Here is a 12,545-nt window from a genome sequence, read left to right as displayed (position 1 = left end):
GACAGACAAAAATTGTAAGAAATGTTATTTGGGTGTATGTACCGTGTTTATATTCATATGTATGTAGTAAAAAACGGTTATTTCAATATTACAAACAGACACTCCAATTTTATTTTTATGTAATTTAATTATATGTATTTATATATAAACATGTTTAAATATACTTTTAGTATATACTTTTTATGACGCGCCTGTGGTTGACTGGTAGAAAATTCCGTAAGGCGTTAAGTGCTCCATATGTACTTTTACCTTAGTATTTTGTGCATTGAAGTTATATAAATAAAATAAATATTCTATACTTACATTGTAATATCTCTACACAATACACACAGCGCCATCTAGTCTCAAGAAAAGCGGAGTTTGTATTATATGTACGTGTTAAAACCCGTTTATTAATATATTAATAATAGGTACTAAATGCGAAAGTTTATAAATATGTATATATTATTGTAAAGTTTCATTAAAATATATTTAGTAGTTTTTGCGTGAAAGAGTAAAAAACATCCATCCATACACACTCACAAACATTTACGTTCATAATATTAGTTAGAAGTAAAATATACCTCTACTATTAGAATGAAGATGCACCTACCTAGTTGAAGATATCTAATGCTGGTGCCGGACCTCTTCTACGCGCCCTTCTCATACCACAATCTAATACAGAATAAATAGAAAATATGATTTATTATTCTATTATTCAACAAAACTTAATTTAAGTGCAGATCAAAAAAACTGTGATGACTATTTATTGAATAGTCTACCACTAATTCGGAGTGCAGTCCACAAGAAGAATGAGCAAGAAACTTATGTATTGCACTTTTAAATAATTGTAAGTTCACATTTTTAAGGCGAAACATGTGAATACAAACTACCAACTAGCACTAATTAATTAGGCTCAAATAAGTCTAAATATATATAACTCAAAGGTGACTGACGTAGTGATCTATCAACGAATAGGCAAACCACCGGACGGATCGGGCTGAAATTTGTCATGCAAGTAGATGTTATGACGTAAGCATCCGCTAAGAAAGGATTTTGATTAATTCTACCCCCAAGAGAATAAAATAGGGGATGAAAATTTATATGCAACTTTGTCAATTTTGAACCGATCGGGCTGAGATTTTGCATGCATAAAGCTACTATGACGTAGGCATCCCCTGAGAAAGGATTTTTATAAATTCCACCCCTAAGGGATAAATTAACGCGAGCGAAGCCGCGGGCAAAAGCTAGTCTATCATAATTTTGTACAACTTCATACATGTAAAGTTGAATATGCATCTGAATGTGCTCAGATACATTGAATAATCTCTTAAAATTTTAATATTAAATAAACTCTTTATTGCAATATCAACATATAGAACTAGCCGAATTATTTATAAAATTGCCCTCAGTGAGTATTACAGTACAATACCAATGCACTCACTAAGGAATAAAACGTATGCAGTACATACATTAATAATAATAATAATGATAACAATAAGATCATAAAAAAAAGAAACAAAATTAAAAATAATAAAAATTAAAGCAGCAACTATACAAATTACAATAATATCAATAATCTAGAAATATACTAATACTATTATCTAATAGATATAATAACATGTAACTATGATTAAATGTACACACGTGGCTGACTGATACGGGCATTCAGCACTCAACTGTCGACAAACTTCTCCGCGCCAAAGACTAACCCAGAAAACAGATACAACACGAGACAGGAATAAAAATGCCTATAATTTTCCACGTGACGCTTTGTACTGAGTAAATCATTAATAACAAGTGTCCCGAGACCAATGGTGGGAACGCCACGCTTATAAGAGCAATCTACGGAATGGCTATATATATTTGGACAATTTATTTCACTGGCTTTATGGAGAGTAATCAATTTGAATATTTCCTTTTTTATCCAAATGAAAATGGAGGCCCGTGGAGAGTGGATGCGATTTAAGTCATTAGTCACATCTGTTGTTATTGAATCTATATTAATATTATAAACGTTATGATGTTTCTGTCTATCTGTTTGAATGCTAATTTTTATATTTGTTTAGGCTAATATTTTATCTAAATAATTAAACGAAGTCGGAGATACAACAGAGTATTAATGCAAAAATGTATCTGTTTACATATATATATATATCTGTAACCTTTTAAGGCCTGAATAATTAAACGAATTGCTTAATTTATAATGTTATTTTATACCGCTACCATTAGCATATGTGAGAACACAATTATTCAGTGCTAAAACCTGACCACCACTAACTCAAGCGGTACGACCGTCTCTATAGATGATCATATTGCGACCATTTGCTGATTATTGCTTTCCTGATGATGGATTTGATATATCATAAAAGTCAGTAATAAACCTACTTGAATTACCTATTTATGATTTTTGATCGTTCATCTCAAAAAGCAAGCCACGTCGCGGTAAACTGCTAGCAATTTAATAAGCGAGTAACAATAAATCTGACCAGATAATGCAACAGTTACTGTAACAATAACCGAAACCACCTCGCTTCCTGAGACACGTTTGTACGTACGGACTTACATCTATTGTGCTTTTGTTTCGTGTACGGAACCATCCATTCTGTCGCTGATTTACTATTCTTATCTGCACAACAACAGGCCGGCGAAAATTGTGGACATTCTCTCTCTCTTCTCTCTGACTATATTAATTTGATAAAGTGAAAGAGATGGAGACAGCGAATGTTGTTATGGGAAATGTGAACTCCGGAATCTGTGCATCGATTTGAGAAATTATTTAATTGAAATTTAAAAGTATTAGAGTAGAAAATCATTTATGCAAATAAACTTTGAATAGTCATAACAATTTTTTTTATCTACCGCCCGTTCGGAAAGCTGTCTCATCACAAGGAGAACGAGCAAGAAACTTGTGTGTTGCTCTTTTAAATAATCCTTGTAAGTTTACATTTACAAGTCGAAACGTCGGAATACAAACTACCAACCAGGACTAATTTTTTTGGTCCAAATGTAAATATACAATAAGATCAAATCAGTCGTAGTGATAAGAGCAGACCGGTCCCTACAAGCAGTACTCGTTCACGAGTATGACGGATGAGCCAGCCATCACTGCGCTCGACCATATTTTAGGGAGCCCAATGACAATGAATGAATGAATGATTATTGGTGTAATTCAAACTCCTTTTATTACATATATATGTTCAGAAGATGTACATATATTTTGTCTAATTTAATAGACATATAATTTAATTATACTGCTATTTCTATTTGATGACCTCGATCATCTAGCGGTTTAGCACACCGACATACTTCCGATTCGTGGGTTCGATTCTTCGCACAGTTTACATATAGTATTTATAAGTATAATTGAATGTACCTATCTGGGTGACTTATGTAATTAAGAAAAAATGTATCTATGTATTTATTTCAGTTTTTTAATAATTTTTAAAAAATATTATCATTTGCAATCCTTCTCTATATCTAAATATATATAACTTAAAGGTGACTGACATAGTGATCTATCAACGCACAGTCCAAACCACTGGACGGATCTGGCTGAAATTTGGCATCCAGGTAGATGTTATGACGTAGGCATTCGCTAAGAAAGGATTTTGTTTAATTCTACCCCCAAAGGCATAAAATAGGGGATGAAAGTTTATATGAAACTTTGTCAATTTTAAACCGATCGGGCTAAGACTTTGCATGCATAAAGCTACTATGACATAGGCATCCTCTAAGAAAGGATTTTGATAAATTCCACCCCTAAGGGGATAAATTAACGCGAGCGAAGCCGCGGGCAAAAGCTAGTAAACTATAAGTATGCGAAATTCCATGCTCCCCCATCTGCACTATTATTGTAAAATGTTGCTACAAAGTTGTTGCATAACATATTAATATAATGATCATTGGAGCGGGCGTATAAAACTAGTTAAAAGAACATTAAACAATATCAAATGTTAAAAAAAATACGTAAAACACTGAACACAAGCTGCAGTGATTGCGTGATGGGCTGTTGACATCGGGTGATTGATTATCATATTGTATTCCACTGTCATTGTCTGCTCGTTTAGAAGTTCGTACAACAAAGGACAATTAGTACGGATGAAGTAATTAATATTATGCTTTATACATTGATGATTTGATATTCAAAGTTAAGTGGGAGAATTTAGTTAGATTTATAAATCAGATCAAATCAAATCTATCAATGATTTGATTTGTTTCAAAATTAAGAATTTTGTGAGTAGATTTTTTAAAGAAAATATATGTAATTTCTTTTTTTTTTATTCTACACTGTTACAATAAAAAGTAAAACACTATATGTAATTGTATAATATAAATAGTTTTGTAAATATTTTTCATTTTCGTTCATAAGGAACATTATTTTTCTGTAAAAAAATATCACAAGAGGTAGGCGGAGATAATTCAAAATAGTAAGTTGAATTCCTCATTAATTTCGGTTTTCTACTTTACTAGTAGAGAAGGATATTCGTGAATTTGCCATTACCTAATTAACGCACTTAATTGCAAAGATATGCCTAATGGTAAACGATAGAGCGATGATTCAGTAAAATACGCTCAGACTTAAAAAAAAGTGTAAAAAAGAGAGTTTAATGCTATATGGCATTCTCTACCAGATAATCTTTAGGTAGAATTAGAAAGCTTTGTAAGGCAGTCATAGCGTAAAACTATGACATTAATACTGTGTTATATAAATAATTAAGCAATGTACATATATAATTAAGTTATATAAATATAATACATATTTAAAATATACACAAAAATATTATACATAATATAAATACATAAATTACACAGAATATTTTGTATAACATTGAAATCTTGTATATTGTTTTAATTAGAATAGAATAGATTTTTTAATGGATTTTGATGAAATACACCATCAGTATAAATTCAATTTATCTATATAGTACATATGTATAACTTTCTCATCACTAAACTCCTAAGTATATAAATTTTGATATTGATGTAGAATCTAAGGCAACAATGACACATTTAAATTTTACTTTAATTTAACAAAATACTTACAGAAGGAATGATATAGTCGATAAAAGTCTGTGTAGACGAAGTCGCATAGAATAGAATAGAAAATCATTTATTCAAATAAACTTACATTGAAGCATATAGTCATTACATTTTTAATCTACCACTCGTTCGGAACGCTGTCTCATCACAAAAGAACTCCTCTTTTAAATATATAACATTTTTAAGTTTAAGTGTGTGATATTGATGTTAGAATCTAAGAGCAGACCAACAATGACACATTTAAATTTTATTTTACTTTAATTTAACAAAATACTTACAATTGAAGGAATGATATATTTTACATAAGAATCGATAAAAGTCTGTGTAGAAAGCAATGAGAAAATTAAATTATAACGTTGTATGCTAATAAACTAGTTATAAACAATCACTAAATAAACAATCAGTACTATAATCCTGAGTGTATGTCTGTCTGTTTGATATCTTTCATTATTTATCTTAAATTTAACGTATAAATACATGGCATCTCGAGGATATAAATAAACATATCTCTTATCTCAAAAAAGCGGACAAACTCGTGAGTAACAACTACATTATATAGTAGCCAAAGGGTTTTGAACATTATTCTTAGTGAAAATAGAGTGTTATTTCTGGTTGAGATAATTTCTGAACAGGTAATCATAAACTCATTAGTGTCTACTCTATAGTTTTTCTGTAACATATACCAACATTTTCCACGTGTACCACACGTGTGTAATAAATATGTTTTTGTGTTGGTCTAATATTAAATGTTTTTATGTATGTTATCCTTTTTTGTTAGGACATTACTATGTACTAGATTCTAACACTCCAGGTTCACTTGCGTAGAAATAATGTCATTTAAATCAAGCATAATAAATAATAACTCAAGATGTTTTACGGCACAATCTAGTCCTATAAAAAACTAGATGTTACTACGACTTAGTTTCTAACATTCCATGTAAACTTGCGTAGAACTAATTCCATTTATATCTAGAGTAAAAAATAATAACAATAACAAATCTGGACGATTCACTCAGCGCCATCTTGTCCCAAACTAAGCAAAGTTTGTATTATGAGTACTAGACAACCGATTGAAAAACTCGAGTATATTTTAACATCCACACTGAAAAATACGATCATACTAATTAATTGCAAAATATTTGCAATGTCTGAATTAGAACCAGCAACCATTGGATGAGCGGCAGTCTGCTAAACCGCTAGGCAACGGTGGCCAACAAATTACAATTATTAAAGGGATATTTAAAATAAAAATATAAGGCCAAAAAAATATTAAATTAAACCATAATGTTGGTCACAATGTGGTTTAATTTATTTTTTTTTTGGCGGAATATATAAAAATAAGTTGGCAAATACGTGAATAATATTCAGAAAGAAATTTCGATTCAAGTTAAAGGGAAAGGGATGAAAAAATATAAAAAATGTATTTTTTATTTTTATTAGTTTTATTGATTTTTTTATTAAAAAGGAATACTGTTAAGCAATAATAAAGTATATTGTAAGATAAACTTCATAAATATGTTTATAATTACTAACTAATCTTGCTAAAATTTCGATATATAGTATGGATATCTTATTATGAATGTGGATGGATGTAAAGGAAGGGGACACCCTAAGAAAAGATGGATAGATTGTGTGAAAGATGATATGAATAAAAGAAGAGTATGTTCAGATATGACGACCGATAGAGAGCAGTGGAAGAGAATGACATACTGCGCCGACCACAAATAATGGGATAAAGGCAAGGCAATGATGATGAGTATGGATATCTTATTAGAATATTATAAACGTAAACGAAAGTTTGTGAGCATGGATGGATAGATGGATGGATTATGGATGGATGGATGGATATTTGTTACTCTTTCACACAAAAACTAGTAGACGGATTTTGATGGAACTTTACAGTAATATAACTCAACTATAATCAGAATAACACAGGCTATAAATGCAGATGAAACCGTAGTCATAGCTATTATTCTATGAATGTTTATAATTGCCCCACACGCTGTAACCTAAGTGGTCTCGGACAGTGCGGTTTCAGAGGAGCTTCCTCCCGCGTACACTTAGATTGTGGAATGAACTACCTGCCGAGGTTTTCTCGAGAGACTACAGCATGGGGTTTTTCAAGAAGGGTATATTAAGGTTTCTTAAGGGTCGGCAACGCGTATGTGACACCCATGGTGTTTCAGGCGTCCATAGGCTACGGTAACCGTTTACCAACAGATGGGCCGTATGCTTGTTTGTTACCTAAGTGGTATAAAAAAAAATTGCTACTTGGAAACATAATATGCTTTCAATTATATTATGTTATATGTCGTAATTAAAATATTGTTACTGTAATTGGATAATTACATATTATTAGTATGATTAAGGAGAAAGCTTGATTGAGTATGTGGGTGGAACATATAATATATAGCTGGATAAGAACTGATATATAATTATATGTATATGTAGTTTTATATACATATATACCTAAATATATTTATTTATTTATTTATTCTTTTGCACACAGAAGTGTATACATGGCGGACTTATTGCCTGATTGCATTCTCTACCAGTCAACCGTCGCGTTGATCAGAGATAGTATAGCGGTGCTATTTTACAAGTATTAAATAGATTAATACAGAAAATATATATATATATAGGTATATATAGATATACATAGATATTAAGCGACTAAGATGGGGCCGCTATTATTTATGATTATGTGTTCTTGTGTTCATGTAGAAACAGCATCAAGAAGATGGACGTGAAGAGAAACCAGTCGTGACTATTTACATATTTATAATATAGAAGTAAATACTTCTATATTATAAATATGTAAATTTTTCTTTCTTCTTTATTTATAAATTCTTAATTAGTATATGTATAAGAAGATTCGGTCTCGCACGATGATAGTAGATTCGCCACAGATATGTATAGCGGTATTGACATCGGTGTCCATAAGAGCGCCCAATAATTACGTACAAGCAAGAAGACGAACCTTGTTCGATGTTCCATAGAGAAGAACAGAGCTGGCCAAACAGGCTCCTATTTCTCTGGCATTGAGTCTACTCAACGGTGTAGTTAGTCGCTTTCCAGATCTAGACATATTTACTTGTAATTTGCTGGAGTTTCGTAGGATGACAGTAGATTATTTATGTAGTATGGAAAATTAAGATTATTATTATTATTATTTTCTTGTGTCAATTAGTCTGTGTATTAGTAACTAGAGTTTTATAAGTGTGTGTATGTATACAATCTTCCTAAGTGGGCATATTGGGAAATTGTAAAGCTAACTTAGTCATCATCATCTGCTTCTTCCTTATCCCATTTATTTGGGGTCGGCGTAATATGTTTTTCGCTTCCATTCATCCCTGTTCGCAGTCATCGCGTTATTTACTTCCTTTCTTACTATATCATCTTTCACACAGTCCATCCATCTCTTTTTTGGCCTTCCTCTGCCCTTATAACCATCAACATCCCTTACAACCAACCATGTAAAGCTAACTTAGTGTGACGTAAATAAATAAATAAATATATAGGCTAAGTAATACAAAGAAACGTGTATAGAAGTATACTTTACGCAGAAACTTTGTACACTTTTTTATGAAAATTATGAGTATTTGGATTTGATATAAAATTTTATACTCAGTGTATTGACTAGGATTTCAGAAAGCTAATAGGTTTTTTTAATAATACTTAATACTTTTTGTTAATAACAACTACATCCATATATTAACATTACATTAAATATATATCCACACTAATATATAGAATAACATCGCTTTTAGAGTAAGCTGACACAACATATGTCATATATAGGCCATATTCCCAATAAATAACGTCTAATTATGTACAGTTATTAGTATGTATTATTTATGTATAGTTATAGTATTAGTTGATAATACATTTCTTTTCTTTCTTTCTTATATACATAGAAAACACACCGATCACTATAAATAATCATATTCATTAATACAAATACCGTGCAAGGAAATAGATCAGATAAATAAATTAATTAATTAACAGTAATAACCTCTTAATATTGAATTTTCATTTAATGTTAGACATAGACACCTATATAAAAATACATTGTAAATAAACGGGCTTTAAAAAAAAAAGTAATTCAATTGAGTTTCTTGTCAGTTCTTCTCAATTGGTTCTATATACCGAAACTGTAGGGAAAAAATAAAATTATAATGTAAAAATTTGACGTTCATAAGCGGCTACAATGTCCTACATGAATAAATGATTTTTTAATTAAATTTTGAATATACAATAGTGACATTCCCGAAAAACCTCCAATTTGCGCCGGAGAAGGCGAGGTTTTCCAGGATGTTTATTTCTCCATATGGAGAAATATCCAGCAGTGCAGCGGAGAGTTCCAAAGATCTGATAATACGCTCAGAATGCCTTTAGAAGTAGCGTGGATGCAACTGAGCTGAGTGAAGCACTAATCTTGCGATTTTTTGTTTATTGATAATAATGGAACGGTGCACCCGCCTACGCTAACGGTTTACGCTGGCGGGGCACCGGTGGAGGATGATAAGATGAGCATGAAGGTAGGTAGAACGGTGCACCTGCCTGCGGTAATGGTTTACGCTGGCGGGGCACCAGTAATGTAAGGTCAGGTCAGTCAGCCCATCGTGACAAAGTCAGCAGGAATTTTCTCCTGGTTTCCAGGCGAACCGCATAGAGGTCAACCTGACATTGCTAGCAATGTACCATACATTGCTAGAAATGGCTTCATTAATCCACATTACTTACCCGAATAATGGCATTAAAACCATCTACACTCGCTTCAGCAAACATACGGCAGCCGTAAAACCTGTATAACCGCCGCAAAGTCATCAGAACTCGGAACAGCTTAATATCTACGTGTAATATAATAAGTGGGGGAGAGAATTTATAAAAAATCACAGAGCGAGGAAAACTCAATTTCTTTAAGTACAACTGAACAGTGGCAACGGCGAGATATTAAATTTCCTTTCAACAGTGAATTTTCCCACCTAAAATATCACGTTCGGATCCACTGTCACTTAAGCACTTTAAATTGTCTTTCCATAAGAAATGGTTCGATGGAGATGAGAGATTTTATGAAAATTATAGTTACCTTTCGATATTGCGCTTACGACTAACCCCGACTTTGCACGGGTACGTATTTGTATAGTAGTGAAATAGTCTAGCGGTTTAACTTTATTTCTGACAGTCGCGGGTTCGATTCCTCGCACGGTGCAAACATGTATTCACGAGTATGATTGTTTGTATCGGTCTGGGTGTTTTCTTTGTATATTATGTATGTATTTACAAAAAAAATATCTAAGTATTTATATCGGTTGTCTAGTACACATAACACAAGCACTGCCTATCGTGGGACTAGATGGCGTTGTGTTAATTGTCCACGGTAATTTATTTGTTTATTTATTCTATATCTTATTTCTATTCGACGCTGTTTCGTTTTGTTGGATTTTTTTTAAGTTTATTAATTGATTTTTAAGGATCATCAACATAAGACACGGCAATGCAATATGTCGTCTTTCTATATATTATTCTATATATCGTATTGATTCTGTCTGTACATATTTTCATATACATCCAAATATCCATCCTAATTATATTCTGCAATAAAGAATAATGTATATTTGTCTTCATGACACAATCTTTCTTGATGTCTTAATTTTATTAAGATTTACTAAGCCGTGTACTAATACTACACTAGCAGACTCCTACCAGATTTGGCTGGGCAAGGAGAGAAACAAGCGTTGAAGGTGAGAGACGTACAAGTCAGCTCCTTTTAACCTACATCCGGCTCACAACTCCCAGGAGTTGCTCGGAGTTTCCCATTCTGCCACACAATGGACCCGGCACCCGCACGTCGAATCTGTGGAATGCGAAGAAGTTCGTCTGGTTTTTTTTATTTAGCATTTAGTTATTCCTGTCTATCCTATTTGTAGAGATGTTATTATGATCTGTAATTAATTTCTCGTATAATACTTTAACGCTACTACTAAAATATTACTAAAGAAATGGACCTGACAGTTCTGCAAATTGCTTTCTAAATGGCTAAATATTCAGTACTCCAAGTCTAGACTAGGTAACAAGTTGTAAAGTCAAAGTGACAAGGGGAAAACGTTAAGTCATAGGCAAGTATGCAATTAACTTTATATACAAAGTAGTTTATATAATTTTGTAACATTTTGCACCTACTTTTGAAGTCCCGACGCAAAAGGAATGATTATCTTTAATCTTTTATAAGGTAGAGGGTTTATTTGACGGATTCGGCGATCTATCGGTTTAGAACACCGCTTTACTTCCAATGGTTGCGAGTTCGAATCGTCGCTTGGTACAAACGGTTGTGTTCATGTTTTTATCTGGGTGTATATTATGTATGTATTTACAAAAAAAATCTAAGTATTTTGTTGTTTAATACCCATAAATCAAATCAAATCAAATCAAAATTCATTTATTCATGTAGGACATTTTAGCCGCTTATAAACGTTAAGTTCTTTGTATTAATATTTTTTACCTACCGTCCAATTTAGTATACATATTGAATTGATAAGAACTGACAAGAAATTCAACTGAATTATTTTTTCATGACAATAGCTCTGGTTAGCTTGGGACTAGAATGCGTTATGTGAGTGAGTAGTACAGAATATATGATAATAATAAAATATATTTTTTTCCCCATTATTTATTTATTTAAACTATTTATTGCACCAGACAAAGAAAACACATAAAATGATATACTACATAAACTGATACAAAAGGCAGTCTTATTGCTAAGCAATCTCTTCCAGGCTACCAGTAGAGAAAGTAACATTAAGATAAGATCATAATCTTAATATCTTTAACAATAATCTACAGTTAGTATCTAAATATCTATCTATAGTATAGCTAGCTGCTTCATTTGAGAACTGCCAAAATGCTCAACTAGTAATTTATTTTAATTGTTTTAAAAAAACTGAAGGCAAAATAAATTGAGCCGGTTATTTTAAATGTTTCATTGTTGGCGAATTTAAACGCCAATGTACGTAAGCTCCGTTTAACTGAGTATTTAGTTGGAATTGTGCCCAATGACGGGTTTCGGTCGTTGCGTTTCATCCACGTTTACTATCAAATTACAATTCTAAAATTCAGTGTTCTGCGAGCTCTTATTCATTTCCAGTGATACTGATAGCTTGATCTACTTGGTATTTTATTTAATACTAGCACTATTTGCCAGTAGTGGCTTCGCGCGAGTGGATTTTATTATTATTTTGGGATAGAAGCAGAAGAAGAGTAAATATTAATAAATAAAGGTTACTTTGTTACTCAAGGGTAATGTTGAAATATTCTAATGAAGTATTTTTTTCTAAATTTTCGTTATAAACTCAAAAAAATACAAATCTTTCCCCCTTACTTGCGTCTGGGATTTTGTACACGTATAACTTTGTATTGTTTAAAATTGGATATGAATTGTAATATTAAAACTTGTTCTCGTACATCTCCCATGGACAGACACCGATCAATTACTTTTTTATTATATGTAACTGTACAGATTT

The 12,545-nt window shown here is 31.9% G+C and overlaps 1 protein-coding gene across 2 annotated transcripts in view; it reads left to right on the top strand.

The window, feature by feature from the left end:
• Nucleotides 1-12,545, top strand: part of LOC131842503 (zwei Ig domain protein zig-8-like) — a 250,721-nt gene that overhangs the window by 7,287 nt on the left and 230,889 nt on the right. The window lies entirely within an intron of this gene.

This window comes from Achroia grisella, unplaced genomic scaffold, assembly GCF_030625045.1.
Source record: "Achroia grisella isolate CSIRO2021 unplaced genomic scaffold, CSIRO_AGI_Agris_v1 utg1080, whole genome shotgun sequence".
Taxonomy (NCBI): domain Eukaryota; kingdom Metazoa; phylum Arthropoda; class Insecta; order Lepidoptera; family Pyralidae; genus Achroia; species Achroia grisella.
This window is presented reverse-complemented; position numbering and strand designations above follow the sequence as displayed.